This window comes from Erpetoichthys calabaricus, chromosome 4, assembly GCF_900747795.2.
Source record: "Erpetoichthys calabaricus chromosome 4, fErpCal1.3, whole genome shotgun sequence".
Lineage (NCBI taxonomy): Eukaryota > Metazoa > Chordata > Cladistia > Polypteriformes > Polypteridae > Erpetoichthys > Erpetoichthys calabaricus.
The window spans coordinates 125001686-125024435 of NC_041397.2; the positions used below are offsets into that span (position 1 = coordinate 125001686).

The 22750-nt window shown below is 36.7% G+C and overlaps 1 protein-coding gene across 1 annotated transcript in view; it reads left to right on the forward strand.

Moving 5' to 3' along the window:
* The window catches only part of ndp (norrin cystine knot growth factor NDP), an 85483-nt gene that overhangs the window by 60086 nt on the left and 2647 nt on the right, over window positions 1-22750 (forward strand). The window lies entirely within an intron of this gene.

Consider the following 22750-nt stretch of genomic DNA (forward strand, 5'->3'; position numbering starts at 1 on the left):
GAATGTTATACAGTGTGAGAGAAAATTGTAGCCAAAAAAATTAAATACATAGGCCTGAACCAAAAGGTTTGTCACACTGTCCACCAAAACACAAAGCTAAACATAAAATAAGAAACAGAAGTTCTTTTCCCTAATTCACTCTAAATCTCAGATAAAAATACGTGCATGTTGCTATTATGAATAGGTGACACAAACATGGGGGAAAAGGGTGAAAGGCCTCTAAAAAGACCCACAAACCAGGTTAAGATGTTCAATGGCCTGCCTAGAAATATCACTACAGGCAGACTCACCTCAAACTTAACAGACAGGCTCCAGGATGCACAAGTTGAAAATGAGGTGCAGGCTTTTAAAGTTGAAAACATGCTTTAAATGTTCAAAATACAGAAAATAGTCTTTCAAGGGAGAGGGTAAACCGCTATCTTGAGAGACAAGGCTATCAATCATTCATTCAATCAATCAATAAATACATTTATTTATATGAATGAAGGCACTCAGAAAAAGACAAACATGTTTTGCCTAAAAATGCAATCTAAAGCTAACAAGATCAAATCTGCTATTCAGTACTTAGAATCATAAACAGAATGCAACACAATCTTTACTTCACAAGATCCAATGACACTGTTGAAATCCATCTCCTTCACTTGAATATAAAGGTGGTGGGTGGTCCTCAGAAGGGACAGTGTGGTGGCCCCGTCTCTTGAGGTTCCACCTTCAGAAAACAAGGCCTATAACCAAACAACTTAAATACACAATAACTAAATACTAAATAAAAATAAATAAACAAATTGATATTAACAAAAATTACATAAAAACAAAAATAATGTAAAAACAACAAAAAGAGCAATAAAGGGGAAAATAAACATAAGCCATCTAATACGGGTAGAGTATGATTGCACATCACATGAACTCCAATGGCAACAGACATAGTAACTGTAAACAACACGGGGGCAACCATGTAATAAAAGTCAGAAAATGAAGGCTGTTGTGATTTTTAATATTCATAGATTTATTATTTCATTTTTTATTACATTCCTGGCAATCTTTATATGGAATCGGGGTTTTCTTACAAAAGGGCTTTGAGCATTTAATCGGAAACGGTGTATCTAGCTTATTTTATAAGCATATAGTGTATTTACATTTTTGCTGCAACACCATTTTGTTTGGTCGATGGCACCGCTATTTTAGATCCTTTTGTATTTGCCCTTTCTTTGGCAACACTACAATGTGCTCGTTTGTGACATCTTCAGAACAAATATTTAAAGGTAACAACAACAACATTTATTTATATAGCACATTTTCATACAAATGATAGAGCTCAAAGTGCTTTACAAGATGAAGAAAGAAAAGTTTCTAATAAATAAAAATATAAACATAAAAATAAGATTAGGCAATACTAAATAACAAAGAATGAAGTAAGGTCCGATGGCCGAGAGGACAGAAAAAAAAAAAAACTCCAGAGGGCTAAAGAAAAAAACAAAATCTGCAGGGGTCCCAAGGCCACGAGACCACCCAACCCCCTCTAGGCATTCTACTCAACATAAATGGTCTAAATCAGTCCTCATGGTTTTCAGGCTTCATGTGAAAGACTTTGATGATGTTGGTCATGTGGACATCTGGCCTTCAATTGATCAATGTAGGGACTGCATGGTGCCTTAATCAGGTGGTGGTGGTGCAGATCAGGTAGTCCTTGACAGTGCTGGGGTATATGAGTCTGACAGATAAACCCTCATTTTGCTGTGATACAGAATATTAATTTTTGCTCTTTTTGGTTACTGAATCTCTACTCGTGTTTTCTGATTCTGATTTTTGGCTCTCATTTTGATTTTGACACTCAGTTGTGTTGACTCCGGGTTTTGACTTTTTGCCAGCTCACTAAGTACAATTCTCCTGATCATTTTTCTTTTTTTTGCCATCTTTTGTGAGTCAGTACAGTGGAGAACATACAAAAAACAAAACACAAAACACTATTACCAGAAGAGTAATGAATTAATAAACATACCAAAACTCCAAAAATGAAAAAAATGAATAAGGAATGTCAAAAATATGGATACATCACAGTAAACTCAAAGTAGAGTGAGTCAGACTAAGGCTATGGTCACTTTACAATCCTCACTGCTCAGTTCTGAGTTTTGCTCTGTTGAGCCTATCTGGACTGTTCACATTCCTAATAAAGGTGACCTGTAGCTAACTGTAATGTGAAGCATCTGTTCTCCGAAACAGCATGCGTGCGCACTTTGACATGTTTGAGCATGAGTCACCTGCGTTACCAACAACCAAAAACTTCATATTTCTCAGACGACTCATGGTATTAAAACTGACATAACGAACACACTAGTACTTTGTGTACATATGGCATTTTGTTCTGGAGGAGGGCAAACAGTTTGTCAGGGGTCCATGATTATGTCGAGACATTTTGCAGTTTTCACAGCTGTTGCTGACACTGCTGCACCCACAGATGTATGGGTATGAGACAGGAACCAGAAATGGTGGGCCTGTGACTGTTGTCACAGCTGTACTTCTCCTAAATTGTTGTTTTGTCACTCTGTCGGTGCTGGTTGATGGCAACGGTGCTCAGCTCATGCATATAGGCTAAAAACCACATGAAGTCCGATCTGACTGTTCTCATTCATGTGACATGGCCATGAATCTGATCTAGCACCACATATGAAAATGACTGAAACCTGATTTGAAAAGATCAGATTTCTGTATTCACACAGCCCCGAAAACATCAGATTTGTGTTACATTTAGGCAAAAAACGAGACTAGAGTCACTTCAGCCTGGTAATGTACAATATTAGGGAGTGGGTACTGAATCCAAAAGAAAAATCTCCAGCCATAAACAATCTTAATGCTACATTAAAGAGCTTCAAAAATGGATTGATGCTGTATAAGTTACTTTCATTTTCATCACCACAGACTTATACTTTATTTTCCATTGCTTTGTTGAGAGATTAATATTTAACTAGATAGTACTCTGGATCACCATGATTTTGAAAGGATCTATAAATCTCCAGAAAATATTACTAAAGGCTTGGAGTGCTCCAGAAAATACGCCAACACAGGCGTTAACCCCCAGACAGGGAAAATATTGTTGTGCTGCCTTCTAAGCAACAATGAAAGAAAAAATCAGGAGTGGTCTCCCCTATACTTTCTCACATACTCAGATATGGGGATGGAAGAGTAAACCGCAAGATAATTATTATATTTTCATATTATGTACATTAAAGAACCATCTACAACAAATCAAATCAAGCTAATAATATATTTTACAATTATTATAAAACTGCGGTGGGTTGGCGCCCTGCCCGGGATTGGTTCCCTGCCTTGCGCCCTGTGTTGGCTGGGATTGGCTCCAGCAGACCCCCGTGACCCTGTGTTCGGATTCAGCGGGATGGAAAATGGATGGATGGATGGATGGATTATTATAAAAGTAAAGTTGAATAAATCGGACTCTGTACCACTTCCAGGTTAACAGAAATAGCCCAAAAGTTGATAGAAATCTACATTTTGTACCTAATACTTGAATGCAAAACTTGGTTGACCTAAGTGAAAGCATACTCAAGTTATTGTGTTTACATACACACAAACACACACTCGCAAGGACAGACACACAAACATAATTCCAAAAATGGTATTTTTGGACTCAGGGAGGTCTAAAACATTTGAGATTCATCAAAATCTCGAAATTGAATTTTTGGAATATTCCATTACTTTCCCTACACTTCATATACAAGAAAGTCAGGGAGGTCTAAAACGTTGAGATTCATCAAAATCTCGACATTGAATCTTTGGTCGACTATACTTCATATACAAGAAAGTAAAAAACAAGCATCTGTGCCAACATTTTAAAAAAAATACTACATTTTAAAATCAAGTAAAAAGTTTATTTCATCCTTTACATTATCTTTACTTTCCTCCACTATTTAAAAAAAATAATAAGTTAGTAAAAATCAAATGACATCTTAATTTAATGATATTCCTTTATGTCACTGTTTCCACTTGTCCATCACATTCAGATTTTCCTTTTCACACAATTCCAGTTTGACAGATAAAGTAGTTTGATTGCAGAGAATCTTTAGATAAAATACCAATAAGTATTATTGTTTTTTCATATCAGCTTTCAGGAAGAATACCATGCCCAACCATTTCTTTACAAAAATGCCATACATATTTTGGACATCTGGACTGTAGGCTTATTAAGAGATCCTTTCTTTCTGTTAGCGTTGAAACATAATTTGTCAGCACTAAAAGGAGTTATTACTCTTCAGCTGTATCTGATTATACAAACGTATGTAGGGGATATAGAGAACATGCTATGGTCCTTTTTGGTTTCCTTTTTCTTGTCTCTGAAGTGACCCATGCTGTTTTGTTAGAGTTTCGGGCTGTTTATAATTGTCAGAACTGCTGCTGGTGTAGTTATATGAGTGTTGTAAAAAAGATAAAACAGAACTTCATGTGACTGTACTGGTAGTGTTGGATCTAAATGTGGAGAAGGTTTGTTGATGGGATGAGTGTGTGGGCCATCAGGCTCCTGAAATGCAAGACTTAATAGCTGTCATAAAAACAGTCACTGCAATGTAACTTAATAAAAACCTTAATGTTATGACTTTTAACATTAAGTAGTCTTATGGGAATGTGCAGAGGATAGGAAACAATGACTTTTAATCTTCCTGTGATGCTCTAAATGAGATGAAAGCCACAAAAAAGATGAATGGCCATAATGCATGTATGCGTTTGAGGTAAGTCAGAAGTTCTTGTAAGATTTTAGGTTTCTGTAAAGAAAATGTACTCTTTGTTTCAAATAGGAGATTGATAAGGATAAAAGTAAATAAAAAGAACACATCCGCAGTAAAAATGTTATCTATCAACAGATAGTGAAGAACAAAATGAAAACCAAACACTCTGCTGTTCACCAAGTTTAATTAAATAAGACTTAATGATGGATTGTACAATATAGTGTAAATAGCAAGCACTTTGTCATCCTTTCGTCAAGTTGAGTACTGTCATGCATCCAAGGTCCTTTAATGGACATTAATGGAGTACTTTGCTGGCATATTGTTTAAAACATAGTAATAAGCAGCTGAAAACATCATTTGTAAAAGAAATTCAGTGTGATACCAATATGGCCACTATATTGCTGACACTCCTGTGTAAAACATTTATTGTTGTGGACACTAGACGGCGCTCCAGCTCTCCAAACCCAACACAGACAGGCACAGGTCACAAGTTTAAAAATACAAAATATTTTTTATTATGGGAAACTCTTCCCAAAGCATTTCCCACCACAGCCATAAGTATGCACGAGCACAACAGTACACAATTATCCTTCTTTCTCTCTCTTTGTCACTGCCTCCCCTGCTCCTTCCAGCAAGCTTCATCCACCTTCCACCTGACTCTGGCTCGTCCCTGTGAGGCTGGCAAGTCCTCTTACATTGGCCAACCCAAAAGTGCTTCTGCTCTTCTACCCACGTGGTCTGTAAGCACTTTCAAGTAATGTTGAAACCCCATGCCATATGGATACTCACGGTACCCCACGGTACCCAACAAGCCTGAGGTAAATAACTCTAAGTCCCATGATGCCCTGGGTGAACCCAGAAGAACTGCTATCTAGCATTCTGGGGAGGCAGTGCACTGGAGAAACTGCCTTCTCCCATCCTTCCATCTCTTGGGCATCGCAGCCAGGTTGAGCTGTTGGCCGTCCCTTACACTGTATTTCTCTTTGTACTGCAACATATTAAAAGCCACATGTTTAAAGTCTCGCCGCCTTTGAAATCCTACCACATTAGGAAGTCACAAAGCAAGAATAATTCTTGCAGATAGATTTTATCCATAAAGTATTTTTTCTGTTTAATTCTTTTTACAATAATCCTGTGAGATTTTTACTCTTGAACATAACCAAGACATATTTAATGGTGGAACAGGAAGACATGACAAGGATCTGTTCTGACAGGCTCAGGAAATTAAACCTCTTTAGTCTTAACTTAGTTCAGTTTTACCTAAATACTCAAAGACAATGATGAAGTTGATCCATCCAGATTCTTCCATTTAAAAAGTAAATCATGTACTATGGGACACCTGGGAACATTTTAGAAACCCAGCAACACTTCTTCATACAAAGGGCAGTGGAAATCTGAAACAAAACACTGACTCATATCAATGAAGTGGAAATCCTGACAACTTTTCAAAAGTAGACAGAAAAATATTGGAATAACTTCACTGCTAACTAATGAAATACGAATGATGGTTTCTTTCTTGTCACATGTTACATCAAGTGCTTGTATAACATGGGATTATGAAACAATGAAAAGACACAGTTCCTTTTTCAAGTTTGCTTTAACTTTCTAGTATAATGTTGCAACTGTACAATCAATCATAATCTGTGCAATCTATACTAATAAAAGGCAAAGCCCTCACTGACTGACTCACTCACTCACTGACTCACTCATCACTAATTCTCCAACTTCCCGTGTAGGTAGAAGGCTGAAATTTGGCAGGCTCATTCCTTACAGCTTACTTACAAAAGTTAGGCAGGTTTCATTTCGAAATTCAAAGCGTAATGGTCATAACTGGAACATATTTTTTGTCCATACACTGTAATGGAGGAGGCAGAGTCACGTATCGCGTCATCACGCCTCCTACGTAATCACGTGAACTAAAAACAAGGAAGAGATTTACAGCACGAGTCGCACGCGGGAACGAAGGTAAATGACGTTAATTTTTGACTGTCTTTTAATACTGTGTAAGCATACATATTAACACATGTGCAATTAAACGTGTGCATTTACGGGGTGATTTCTCAGGCTTAAAAGCTCACCTTTTATCAAACGCGGGAACAAAGGTAACTGACGTTGTTCACTGTCTTTTAATACTGTGTAACCATACATATTAACACATGTCCAATTAAACGTGTGCATTTACGGGGTGATTTCTCAGGCTTAAAAGCTCGCCTTTTACTAAAAAGGTAAATGCAAAACTATTTTCAATCAGTTTATTGAAACGCTCCCGTTAAGGATTACAATAACATATTCGCGAGATAAAAGAACGAAGTAGGGGGAAATGGAGGAACAGCCGCAAACAGCGAAGAGCAAAAAATTAATTAAACAATTGAGAACGGAGCGAGTTAAGCATACAAGCATGTTCATAAGGGAAACAAACCACGGTGTAAAACATAAGTTTAAATAAAGTTTATAGAAACGCTCCCGCTGCGGATTGCAATAACATATTCGCGAGATAAAAGTTTAATGAGAAGACACGAAGTATAAACGAACCACACGCCGTGGCGCAACGTTAGGGGCAACAGTTTCAACCATTCTATGATCTGCTTCTCGCAACTGAAAGACGGCACATGGCGGATGTTAGCCGACTTGCTGACCGCAACGTTAGGGGCTTCAAGTATGGCGCTGACGCCACATCTCAATGCCAACACTTTGCAGACTGTACTTAAAAGACACGCCCTCCTCACTGGACAGTTAAAAACACCAATCAAACTAACGATGACATCAAGTATTACCCAATCAAAAGTAGGAAAGGAGGCATCTTCATAAAATGCGTGTGGGATGATTTGCATGAGACGCTGCTTTAAAAAAAAAATGATTACAAAAATACGGGATAAATCCCGTCCAGTATTGATTCAAAACGGGACGCGCAATTTCATTGTCAAACGCGGCACGATTCCGTATTTTAAAGGACGGGTGGCAACCCTACAGTGCCAGGTAACCACCCATACAATCAGATTGTGATTCAGACTAGGAATGCAATGAATGTAATTACCCCGATCTACATACAAGGCGAAAGTCTTGCAACATTCAAAGATGATGGTTTGGGATAATTAATACTTATTAAGTACATCATGGAACATAAAAGAGCTTATGAAGCCTTGAACCGAAAAAAGCAACATCTCAGAGATCGTACAAAAAAAAAAAGGAGGTAATGTCGTTTTACTCGCTGTAGATTTTAGTGAAACATTACCAGTTATTCCACGAGGGAGACCAGCAGATGAACTCAACGCTTCTTTAAAATCCATGCTTCTCCCACGGTCAGTTATATGTCGCGTGTTCTCGGGTAGGTACACCAAAAAATGTATACATTTAAGCATGTAATGGGCAAAGAAAAAATGAGGTATACCCGAAGGCACTGCAGTAGTACTCAATGTAACTTTACTTCTTAAATGTTAATGTTTTACTGTTTAATAATTTATACGCTTCTTATATATTGTTCAAATTCTTTTATCAAAATACCAGTGACAGCGCAATGCACGATAACATGGAGTGAATACACCATACGCATCTGCCCACGGCCGCCCTGGTGTGCGCAGATAGGAGTTGATTCTAAAATAAAATAAACATAAAAAGAGTAATACAATCATCACCCATAAAGCGGATCGCAGACGTGACGTATTATATGTGTACCACATTTCAAGTCAATAGGTGAAACAGTTTGCAAGCTACAGGTGATTTAAATATCCTGGACAGACCAACGAAAAGCCACGGTAGCAAATTATACAAGAAGATTTTACTGTTTAATTATTTATATTTATATGAAATGTGCTTCTTATATATTACTTCATATTCTCATATGATAATGATGTTAATGTTGTTTATATTGATTTCTATGTTATTGTAAGTGCATCTATGTGTGTATATGTATGTATGTATGTATGTATGTGTATATATATATATATATATATATATATATATATATATATGTATATATATATATATATATATATATATATATATATATATATATATATATATATAAAAAATATATATATAAAAAATATATGTGTATATGTATATATAATATATCTGTATATGTGTGTATATGTGTGTGTATATGTGTATATGTATATATATATGACAGCAACACTCATAACAATGACAACACAATTACATTGACAATCATGTTACGTTATTTTTAAAATGTTTCCTTTACTTTTTCATAACCTCTTTAACACACTACTTCTCCGCTGCGAAGCGCGGGTATTTTGCTAGTCTATAATAATACTCTTAACATTTTAGTTCCACTTACGACAACGATCTTAAAATGAATTAAAAAATAAATCTATTTGATTTTGTATTCAGTTTTGTTATGTGTTTTTCCTGTGTGATTAAACTGTGTTGTTAGTTTCATTGCACAGAAAAGAGTGGAAATACAGGAGTAAATAATCAGGATATTTTGCAAGTTTGTGAAGAGGACCAAGTTAGCAAGAAATGTGGAGTGATAAAATTGTAATTAGTAATAAAAGGGAATAATGCAACCTTTATATTTTAAAGAATTGAGAAAAGACTTTGTTTAGGTACTTTACCTGTCAGAATTGCTGCATTTCTCTAACATTCATGCATAAGAAAAATTATAGCATTTTGTCATGCATGCACGCCTGGGAATCACCTTCCAGTTCTGAAAAGGTATATGATACCACTGTGGGATGAGAGGGGGCGCTGGCACTCAGTGTCTCTTCTCTTTCCACTACAGTTCTGGGAAAATATCAAAGGACGATGTCTAGCCCCTCCCACAATGCCCAGAGATGGCTCCTCCCCTTCCACCTTGGATACCATATAAACAGGCAATCCCCACCACAGACAGAGTTTCTGCAGAAGTGCTGAACCTCTGGTCTATTAAGGCTGAGGTCACTTTTTTCTGTTTCTTACTAAAAGGTGTTGCATGGTTGGTAGCCCAACATTTTGTTCAAATCCTTGGTCTGTTTTCACCCGGTCACAATTTTCAAGACAAATCCCGGTTGCAATTTTCCTATACTTAAAACATTTTTTAATTTCAAATTTCAAATAGAGTTCACTCATCTCTTATTTGGGCTATTCCGGCAAAAAAATCATTGTCACTCAGCTTTGACCCATTTATACAATATTTGTCCCAAAGCCACAGAAATATTTTTTCTCCAAAATCTATAATTCTGCTGCTGAAATATTTCCCATTCTTAACTTTTAAAAATTTGATCTCTTTTGGCTGTAATGGTTCCAGCAGATCCAAAGGACAAACTGGTGCAAGCTGCACTGCCATCTGTGCGGGCCTTCCTGGTTAAACTGAAGCCAAAATACAATTATTGAAATATAATATTTTATATATGCAGTGCCTATAAAATATATCCACCCCCTGGAAGTTTTCACATTTTATTGTGATGCAACATTCAATTACAATGGGTTCATTTATGCTTTTTTAAAACTGATGAACAGAATCATTCATGTAAAAGTGAAAACAGATCTCTGCAGAGTGATCTAAATTAATCAAGTTTGATTTCTGGTCTGCTTACTATCCATATGGAGTTTACCCTGGGTTCTCGTATGGATTGTATCTGGAGGTTGAATGGCAACTTGAGTGCATCATTTTTTCGCTTGTCAAGAAACATGTTTTGATTTAAATAAAAGTGGATCATCATATTTCATGTGTTTTTTTTCTCACAAGTAGAATTGATAAAATGTAACCAGATTTCTTGATTAGCATTCTGTTAGTAGTTGTTGCATTTTTATTGCAGTTAGAGCCAGTCTTTTTAAAGTTTGAACATGTGCCCATTTATCTACCTGTTCTCTGGACCACCTTTTTTCCACTATTGTATTTTGTCAGCTGTTCTTAACACATGAAACTAAGAATTTAATGGTGCGGTGTACACTGCATAGTATGTACACAGGGCAATAAATATGACATGGCTTGACTTGACTTAACAAGGCAGTGACCGAAACAGAAGTAAAAAAATAAATAAAAACTATAATTTATGAGGGTTTTGATGAGAACAATGAGTAAACACATTTTATTGTAACAATTACTCAACAAGTGCATTTTTCTTGATCAGTCAATTGCATATACTGTACCATATTGCTGGAGTTCATGAGTTGCACTTTCATTTTTCTATTTAAGCCCATCACCCATGAAACAGAGAACCTTTACCTTGATCAGAGCCCACTGAAGAGACATTGCTCCTGGCTTTCACATAATTTCTAATATATCATGCAGCGTTGCAAAAACAGGTCTGAAACTTCCATAGCAAAGCACTATGGCATGAAATTCTCTTTTGCCCTGTCACTGGAGATCATCTTTCTCTCAAATCCTTCCATCATGGATCCTTTGCCTCCTGAATCTAAACACAAAGCAGTACTGGCCTGAGGCAGCTTCAAACACCCCAAGTTCAACATGAAAACTGCCCACTCCCTTAAATTAATCATATGATCCTAATCTTTCCATTCAATGATAAAATGTTGCCCATTAGTAGCCAAAGGCTACTGAAAATGCCTTCTGCCAATTCTCCCTGAGGTCCTCTTTAACTGGACAGCTTTGTCCCAGCTTTCCCTTGCTAGGGTCTCTGACTTGTAGCCTCTTGACAGCCTTCACAGGCCTCTCTATCCTGACTTCTCAGTCCTGGAGGCTGTCTCTTCTATTTTTTTATGGCACCATTCTCTCACTTAGCTGTCTTCTGCCTCCAAGCTGCCCAGTATTCCCATAATAGTATGTACACAAGCTCTTTTTTTGCCAACTTGAGACTTTCTCTCAGGTTTATATGTTTGCTGCTGGACTTTACCTTGCCCTATGCCATCCTGGTGGCTCTTGTGCTGCTGGCAACCTATTGCCAGCTGGGCAATGTGTCAAGCTTGATCCACTTTACCTTATTAGAGTGCTGGTTTTGGAACTCAATGTTCCCAGTGCTGAAGTTAAAACATAATCAATCAAACAAAACAGATGTAAGAAATAATTGTATAAACTGCACAATTCCAAACAATATCCTCATTTAGTTTTTGCCATGAAATAATTCCTAAAAATTCTTTGGCAAATAAAAAAAGCAAAACATGAAGAAATTGCCTGCTGTAATAATAAATTAAATATATATTCACATATGGATTCATTACAGAAGTAATTTAATATCCCCTTTAAATGCACGGTAAATGAGCAATATACTTTTTGTGTTAATAATGTGTAACAACAATATAAAGGTGTTCATGGGTTGCTGTTTCTTTGTTAGTCCCATTGCCGACAACCTGCAAAGCAGCACTATGCCCTAAAAATAAAGGCCTTTGGATACATCTGCTGCACAGCTGTTGTCACTTTGCCACATGAATAGATTTCCATGCTGTAAAACTGCTATACTGGAAATTAAAAGTAAAATTATAGCATGAGACTTGATGCCATGTCCTCAAAGGTATGTGGATTGGGGATGTCATTGCTCTTTAGGGAAGGTGACACCTCCACATGCAGTTTTGGATCAGACAGAAAGAATAACCATGAAAATTATGGCAAGGTAGTAGTCAAGTACACAAAAGCCATCATACACTAATAACTCTTGACATACTAGCTAACTGATTTCTGTAACTGAAATATGGAACACATAGTACACAGTAAAAATAAATACACAAGTGTTGTATATTGCAATGACTAAACTTTACTTGTTAGAATGTTTCGTGATAATCTGGGCTTGTGTTATTACTGTGACCATCTGTCTATGCACAAAATGTCTCTGGAGTTAATGGGCTAATATTGACAATTTATTTTGTATTGGCAAGACAGAAAAGTGTGCAATTTGCTCTTAAATATGTTCTCATTTTTTAACATAACATAGTATATTCAAACTTAACCTAGTTAAGCCTAACCATACAGCAGGTGGCAAAAGGCAAAAACCAGGAGAGGGCACAAGTCCAACACAGGGTCAACCTCACATCCCCAGACCCCCATACCCCAATACTCACACAGGGCCATTTGTTGATTTACTCCATTATTGTTACAAGACTGAATTATATGTAGGTAGAGATCCATCAAGGGAGAAAACGAGTCATGTATCTTAAAATAGTTTTTTAAATAGTTTTTTCTCCCTTTGTGCATCTCTAGCTACAAATATGCAAACCATATCACAGACATTCACTTCCATATACATGTACATATTTATATACTATATATCTATATATATATACTGTATATATATATATATATATATATATATATATATATATATATTTGGCGATTCTAAATTGGCCCTAGTGTGTGCTTGGTGTGTGGGTGTATTTGTGTGTGTCCTGTGGTGGGTTGGCACCCTGCCCAGGATTGGTTCCTGCCTTGTGCCCTGTGTTGGCTGGGATTGGCTCCAGCAGACCCCCGTGACCCTGTGTTCGGATTCAGCGGGTTGGAAAATGGATGGATGGATATATAGATAGATAGATAGATAGATAGATAGATAGATAGATAGATAGATAGATAGATAGATAGATAGATAGATAGATAGATAGATAGATAGATAGATAGATAGATAGATAGATAGATAGATAGATAGATACTTTATTAATCCCAAGGGGAAATTCACATACTCCAGCAGCAGCATACTAAAACAAAAAACAATATTAAATTAAAGAGTAATAAAAATGTATATAAGTAATAAAAATATATATAGTGAAACAAGAAGCCAACACAGAAAACGATTTGGGGCAAGTCTGTGACCCAGGATAATCCATCCAGCTATTATCCAACCTGCTATATCCTAACTACAGGGTCACAGGGGTCTGCTGGAGCCAATCCCAGCCAACACAGGGCACAAGGCAGGAGACAAACCCAGGGCAGGGTGCCAGCCTACCGCAGTCACCCAGGATAATGACAAAGATAAAGTAGTTGTCTTTTCAGACAGGAGTCCGATAGTGAACCGATCAAAGATTGACAAACTGCTGGTCAAATGGGTTCCAAGAAGCAAGGTGCATGTCCAGGGGGGCAGACAACAGAAATGACATCAGAGGTTGAACAGCCATCAATTTTCCGTTCTGCAGAGGAAGAGCGAAAGCATTAGCACACACCGACCCCAGTTATCAGAGGTAATATGTACTATTGCAACCTAACTGACTACTCAGATAAAACGGATGGCCACTGTAGTGGCAACGCTACACTGAGAAAGTGGAGGCTGACACTGAAAGATTAGCTGATTTCACCAGGGAATCGGATAGCTCACAGATGGACTCTGCATGGCTGACAGATGGAGATCTCCATTTAGCTTATTCTGTCAAGCGCTCACCTCTGTAACAAGAGGTTCACAGCTCACCACTGGCAGTTCACCATAGCGTAAATGTTTAAACTGAGATGCTTTGTGGTGTCCACAACAATTCAGTTGGTGATAAGGGTGAGACTTGCACTATGGTTGGGTGGAGTGTATTGGTGTGTTACACAGAAAGTGGGAGCTGACAAAGACAGATAGCAGCTGACATCACCAGGGAAGCACACTGATCACCGTAATCAGAGACGGGTTTAGAGTGGCCATCAGATGGAGCTCTCCATTTAGCTCCTCCCACAAAAAAATGCTTACCTATGAGCCAGATGACGCATGTTTTCAGTTCTCACCAGCGGTTCACCACAGTGCTTTGAAATGTGAAAACACAAAAATCCTAAGTGTACGAAATAGAGCATGTGTATAGGTCAATGCTGACATCCCACTGACAATAATCAAAGGGTGTGAGGAGTGAGTGATCACACACATTCTCACAGTCATCAGCTCCTCAATCACTCACTCAGTATAGTCAAAGTTAAAAAAATATAGAAGTAGTAATAAAATATTTATGTGCTCAGTACAGTATTCACAGAAGAGCTTTTATGAATTCTAAGAAAAGTAGTGTATTATATTTAAAAACACTAGTGTGGACAGAGATCATTTTCGTTTAAAAATGCTATTTTCAAATGAAAAGAGTGGTGGTAACCTTAGACTTTCAGTGTTGCCTAAACTCCCTTTGAATTGCTCACACTCACACATATGTACGTATACAGACAGACAGACACACACACAATCTGTTAGTAAATAGTAATGCTACAACTAACGGAACAGTTGAATTCTGAAAATATATTTCTCAAAGCTAAATCCTCTGAGCACAACTGAAATGTCAACTATGAAATTACTACACTGTCACTGCATGCCATATTGGAACTGTCTTGCCTTCTCCTGCATTCTTTTATGCAAAGATTACTCTCACTTCCCTCTTATAATTTTATTATCTTTATTATCTTAGAATAGACATCCTGCAACAACTACTTTTGCTGCATTTCATTTTGCAATGATGATCATATCTAATGTCAACTATTCCAAATCACATAGAACTGATGTACTGTATAGCACATTTTATTTCTCTCTTATGTTTAACCAGAATTTCATACTGTATATTTCTTACCAAAAACAAGAAATACTTTTCCAAAAACAAGGGAATATTTGAATGAATATTTATTTTTTTATTATTATAAAATGTTACGCATCTTGTAATAGTAATACAAAAGAAAATTTGCAAAGTCAATCTGACCAATTTAACTCAGGCATTTTTTTTATTAGCAGCATACCTAAGTACTTGTGTCTGGTTTTTTGAACAAGGGGCAATTCCATAATATTATCTGCTCATAAAACTGTCCAAATTTTTTACATTAAAATGGATGATGAATGTGTTTTTGGCAGATGATTACTGTATTCCTACAACACTGGAAAAGGAATGATTTTACCGGGATGTAAATTCCACCACCACTGTGAATGAAAGGATTTTCAGTGTCACAGATATCATGCTTTTATAGTTAATAGGAGAATTCAAAAAATAATATAATTAATATCTTGTATCAACCTTGTATTAGAGAACTTTCACACATATAAAGTATTCTCAATTATGTGATTTCAGAGTGGTTTTGTTCTTGCTTTTAGAAAGAAATTATGACAATGAGGAAGCAAAAAGGAAAGATAACACAATGTAAATAAATAAATGATGGTGAAAATGACAGCTGAACTCCTGTAGTATGGCCTACTAAATGCTGGTGTTATCATGTCTCATTGGTGCCTACTGAGATACTGTGTGCTCCCGATTCCACAGAAAATGCTTAGTACCATAAACTGTATGTAATCTTGTAACGACTTTAAACTTTTACATAATAATTGTTCTATGGAACCAACAGCTTTAGCTGTTAATCAGCTGTGCTACCTGTCTAAGACATTAATGTTTGCAGTGGACCAAGCCATGCATATGTCTCTGTTTCATGCCATTTGGTATGGAATTTGTAAAAGCCATGTTAACATTTGTGATGCGCCATCTACTCTAATGATAAATGCAATGCATATTATTATTAAAAATATTCATGATGCGCCATCTTTTGGAATGACAGAGACATAGCAACCAGAAGGACACACACACAGACACACAGACACTCGTCCATTTATTAAGGCAGATGACTGTTTGCCCACTAACACCAAAACTGCTACTCGGTTCAAGTTAAATGTTTAATCCAAGGAGAGACAGAAATACAAAAAATAAAGTTAACTAATAAGCTAGTTAAGAAATTGAGAAACAAAAGAAAAGGTTATGTTTTAAAAACTCAAAATCCATTAAAACATTCATAATCTACAAACAAACAGAATAATCCATTAATCTAGTAAATAAAGGTGAATATATGTACAATATGCTAGTCCACACCATTGAACCTATCTCCTCCAAAATCTGCACAATGCCCAGTTTGTACAAGGGACACCATAGGCTATGTTTCATCCATTTAGTTGGTGCTACCGGCCTGTCCTGGGTACTCCTACTAGCAACATAAGAGGAAAATTTACAAAAGAACTCACTTTCCCTCTTAGTCCCACAGAAAAGCCATAAATTAATGTCCAAGTCACTATTTTGGTTGGCCATTGTACAACCAGGATAAAGAAGTTTAAAGACAAATGAATTATTTGAAGGCAGCACTGACCCTCTCATAAAGTGAACAAATTTTTTTTCACCATTTCTACTGGCATGCTGACATATTCAAAGAACAGCCATTTAAGGACAAAACAAATCTGCCCAGAAACTTCAGACTTTTTTACTTAACAACCCTGAGTGAGAGTAAGATGGCCTCTTAATGAGGAGAAAGTCAACCAGCTCAGACAGTTGTCTTCACTGGCAGCACATGGCTGCTGTGGACAGCTTTTACAGATCCAGAATCTTGGGTTTGAATCCCATAATGGGACTTTGTGATGTCTTTGTGGACGCTGTCATCAGACGTGCATGGGTTTTCCTTCTATTTCCTCAAAAACTTTCAGTTGTCTAGCACTTCTAAACTGGCCTTGTGTGAGTGTGATGGTGGGTCGGTATGTGAGACACTTTGTAATGGACTGGATCACTATGCTTTGGTGACTCTTGTCTTGTACCCGATGCTTCTGGGATTGGCTCTGGCACCCAGTGATCATGAATTGGATGAAGCAGGTTTGACAAGGATCTGTTGTGGTGTTATTACTGGAAGTGAACAAAATCAGGTTAAGGCTATAATAATAAAAATTCATTACATTTATATAGCGCTTTTCTCAGTACTCAAAGTGCTATCCACACAGGGAGGAACCAGGAAGCGAACCCGCAGTCTCCTTACTGCAAAGCAGTAGCACTACCACTGCACCACCTGTGAGGATGAAGATAGCATACCTACAACACTGTAACTCTAGTGGAAATGAGTGTTGTTTTATTTGTATAGATTTTACTGTCTAATTTGGTTTAGGTTTGTTAATGTAGTTAAATGTGTTGTAGTGCCTTTTTGTAACAAAACCAGAATTCACATCCATGTGTGAAGTTTGCATGTTCTCTCCATTTCTGTAACTTTTACACTTCAGTTAAATGAAGCAAATTAAAGGTTCAGCCGAACTCTAATATTTACTAGCCCTTCCATAAACTCACTTGATGGCTGAACATCTATAGCTTTAGGTTTTTGTTTTTCATTTTTCACAATATAAACTATTAACAGTAGCATGGTGGTACAAAAGGTTTAACATTTGTCTCACATCATTCGGATACCAAAATTACATTTTAGTTCTCCTCTGAGGTTCATACAGTGTGGATTTTGGATGTTATTCTCTTTCCACATCTAAGTGTGGTTTATGGACTTCTGCTGTTTGGTTGTTTATGCAAGTTTTGCACAGTTGACATGAAAGTTCATTTTGCATGTGATTTTGAAATTGCAGAATGCTAAAACTCATTAAAAAAATGTAATGACATAATAATATAGTAGAAGAATTTGAGGACAAAAAATTCCTTCCAGCAAAAATCACATCAGAACTCGGGAGTTGGCCATCTCCACCTCATCCTAGCTGATTCACTTATGAGTGGGGCTTTGGGGGCTCATCCTGCATGCAAGGAAGCCTGGGTAGGTTCCTAGACAGGAGTTAAACACCTTTCTTCCTGTTTCATTTTTGTAAAATCTGATCGCTTGAGCAACACCATAGTTTAGCAAAATTTTTTGAGAAGCCAAACTACAAGTTGCCCTGCAAATTCAGTGTTGCTTGAATCACTACCTCATCACTAGCGTTCAGTTTAAGTGCACCTTGTAATGAAAGAGAAGCCAACCGAGGCTCCTTTCTGTTTTGTTCATTTTCCTACTGATGGAATTGTATACTGTAAGCACTTTTGATTACTATTCAATCCCACCTTTTCACCACTACTTACTGCTCTTTTAACAATTCAGATAAGCACAGACATGTTTATTAGGAAGCCTAAAACAAAATACTGGTCAACATCAGTTTGCAGCCTAGTCAATCTATATGTCTCTTTGTTCTTCCTCCATCTTAAAATATAACTTGTTACCAACTTATGTTATTTAACTTTAAGAAGCTAGAAATGTGTCTGTGTCAGTAGATGTTACTGTGCAAACCCCCACACTACTGAAGTAAAGTAAATGTATTACCTGTGCCAAAGTAAAGTATAAAAACTGAGGTAACAGCTCACAAATTGGTTTACCGAGACGTAAACATTGCTTTGGGGCAGTGCCGAGGTGATCACCTCTGGAGAGAAATATTAGTCTGTACCTCCCCAGAAATGTCAAAATGGTTCTCCAAGTATACATCTGCCACCTGCAAAGTGAGAGCTCAACTGTGAATGCATATGTTTCTTATTTACGCTGGTTAAGGTAACTGAAAAGCATACATTATCACTGGGTAATGTCTGACTGAAGCAGAAACTTATTGTAAACACACTGTCAATCATTTTGTGCTTTGCTAAATTATAAATGTAGCCAATGGGTTCAAATTTCCAAGAGTGCCTCTCTCCATCTGGATGGTTTTGGTTTATCTGAGAAAGAGTAATGCAAAAAGCATCCTGAAAAAAAAAAGCTGCAAACGTGTTTCCAAGATCAAATTTTTGCCATACAAATCTTGCAACACTATCAAATCACAGATGCAATCTTGTATCTTTGGAAGAAAAAAATACATTAATCGGTATTGCAGTAGATGCAGTGCAATGCAAAGGATTTCTTTCACACAATTATACAGCACCAGCAATATAACAGACCATGTTATCCCTCATGCTGTAATTGTGACTGGCAAGTTATAAGTAGTCAAATAGAATAAAAATGTTCACAATATGCAGGAAGTGTTCCAAATACGTCTCAAAGTCAGCTCTGCGGAGGTACTTTCCTCATGACTTAACCTACACTTTTTTTTTAGATGTTTCTGAAACTGTGATTTTAGTATTACAGCTTTTCTTTTTGCATGATTGGCATGCAGATTCTTTATGAATGGATTGTCTTGTATGCAGTTATATACCCTATTTCTTTTTCAGTTGTACTTGTAAAATGTTTAAAATGCCCAAAAATATTTAAAATGTGATGGCAGAGATTCTACCCACAAGAACTAAAACCTGTAAATAGCCATTTCGTCATCAGAACCATTTTTAGTTTGCCAGATTTCTACAAATGATGGTATTAGTGATGACTAAAACAGCAGACTTTCATTTCACACAAAGTTTCCTGAAATTTTCCTGAAAAATCATTGTGCAAATGATTTTGCAATTTTGATATGTGGTATTCACTAAAAGTTCATTTTGAGGGGTTGTAAAGTTTCTTTGATAGGAAAGCAAGACGTATTGCTCCCTAAGGGTTATTATGCAGTTGCCCTCCAACACCACCTCAATCTTCACAATCTTCTATGTGACTAAATGCAATCTCATCTGCCTCATACACTACCTCTGTGCATATTCACATCTCCGGTTCCACCTCACACTGCTCTTTTGGGGTCAGAGAAGTGCCAATCAAAGCCCATTTGGAATTCTATACTGGGAGGGGAAAGGCATAGTGCCTATAACAAAATGGAGTGGTTTCCCTCAGTGTCCAGAGTGCACAACCCTTTCATAAATGGCACTCCTAATGGATTGACAGGCTCTGGCTATAATCACCATTTTGAAGTTTTTAATGCAAGCAACCCATGTCACCTCTGGCAAGATGCTGCTCATGTCACCCATACCTAAATCTGCAACTGGGTCAGATATAACACTTTCCCCAACTCTGTAAATTAATCAAAGCCAGTATCCTTCTAGATGCTGTTGGTTTGCTGCGTATTCACGCTACTGGAGTTCAGCAGCACCTCCAAAGTGCTTGTAGGTAAGTGCTCTCCAGCCATTTTCTACGCTGTGCACCAGGATAAATTTTACTCTGCTTTTGAACATGGAGAAAAAAATTGTAGATGAGTTGAAAATATATGTGCTTAATGTGCATAATTTTTTCTGCAAAGGGTAATTTAGAGTTTTATTACAAGTTCTATTTTCTGTTTCACTCATCAATAGCTATAATGCGCAAAACTCGCAAGCTTGCAATTAATCCAGTTTATTCCACAGAAATTGAACATTTTCCATTATGAAAGGGAGGTCTCAACTTCGCCAATTTTTTTTTTTTGTCTCTAGATTTAAGCTTCTTCTCTCTCTTTTGCATTCTTTTCTGGTTATGTATACATTATAACTAGTTAGTGAATTATAAATAGTGGATAGGTGCATTGGGCTATCAAGTGATGTATATAAGTATGTATTCAAGTTTCACATAAACATGTCCTTTTAACTGTATATAATCCATATAGGCTGATTAGAATTGGCAATATGGAGGCCATGAGTTGGGTGCAAAAATTCCAAATTACAAGAAAGATTAAAAATTAGCCTCCACAACGTATTAACTTGTCCAAGACACTGTTGGAGTCAAAGTAACTCTGAAAATGAATTATGACAGAATAGACAACATGTAAGGAAAAAAAAAGTCAAAATAGAGAGGACCAATCATGCTTTCAGTTGCTACAACTAGATCATGACAGCAAAGAGCATCATCGACCTAGGCTATTGGTACTTGTCTCCTCTAGTGAAGGCATACAAAAAGAATTATGATTTATTATTAAATTCAGTCTGGAGTTTCTATTTTACTGCTACATCCAGACAAATATAAGTTAGTTAAACACAAATATCACATGAATGAACAGATAATGATTAACAGATAACAGTAGCTTGGTAGTAGTGATGGGCGATACCACTGTTTTTGAAATCGATACTGATACTGAGTATTTTTTAAAGAGCATAGGAATTTGTTTTCAAATGATGAGAGTATTTTAGGATAGCTAATATTAATGGGCCATTTAACACAGTATAAAGGTCACCATAACAACTTTATTACAATATATAACATTTACGAAAAAAGAATATTCTCATATTTGAATTTTTTTATAATATTCTGCCCTTCTGTTTTATCGAGAAAACGTTACATTTAGTTAAGTTTCAAATTTGTATTTAGAAAAAATAACGTAGCCATTTTTACGCTTACTCCTATTTTGCCTCTGCAGGTGCAAGGCAGGAACAATACCTGGACACACACACACATATCAGGGGCCAATTTAACATTGTCAGTCCACCTAACCTGCTTGTCTTTGAACTGTGGGAGGAAACAGGAGCACAATACAATTTTAACAATACAAAATTAGGCAAACAAAATATATATTTTATTACACTAGATGCTGTTACTAATGCAATTAAAGTACTTTAAAATCCACTAAACCTGCAAAGTAATTAATGTTACTATTAAAAAGTTAAACACACTTATTTTTCGGAAAGAAAAACTACTTTCAGTGAAAGTTTTCATCTTCAATTTAGGCATAGTTATTAAGTATTTTGCTTGGTGTTAAGACTGTTTAACATTCTAATTTAGGTACATTGGTTATATTGTACCATTCATTTTAATTAGCAGAAAAACCAAAATGGATAGAACCCATGACAAAATGCTTTGACAGTGATGCTTTACACTATTATATGTCCTCCATTATGCTAACACCGGGCTTTAAGTTTCATAAGTATCACTGTACTGCTGATTCTTCTCATAAATATTGCATTGAACAGCTGTATTCTTTTCCATCTGTAAAAAGTGGGTATCATAAGATGCTATGCTTTTTCTCTGCCATTGTCATACACAGTCTGCGCTTGTGCAAGGGACATGGGTTTATAATAATAATAATAATAAATTTTATTTATATAGCGCCTTTCCCATGCTCAAGGCACTTCACAGAATTTAAGATAGAACGGCAGGGTATACAGTGTATTGCATTATACAAACCAGATAAATAAATAAAGAAGATTAAGACGGTAAATTCAGAGAAAAAAAAAAGCCTAACAGACAACATAATTGATGGTCTCGCGCACACGCACACACAAGTTACATGAGCATCTTGACATAGAGGTAAACTGAAAGAAGGGTAGTAAAGTCATCTAGAGCTAAAAGCCTTCCTGAACAGATGAGTTTTGAGTTGTTTTTTAAAACAATTCATGGAGTCAGCTGACCTGATTAATTTCGGTAGGTCATTCCAGAGTCTGGCCACTATACAGCTGAAGGCCCTGTCACCCATGGAGTGTAGATTAGTGTGGGGTACAACAAGATTGCCAGAATCAGAGGACCTTAGTGGGCGGGCAGACACATAGTGATGGAGAAGGTCACTGATGTAGTTTGGTGCGAGGTTATTTAAGGCTTTGTAAGTTATTAGTAGAATTTTATATTCGATTCT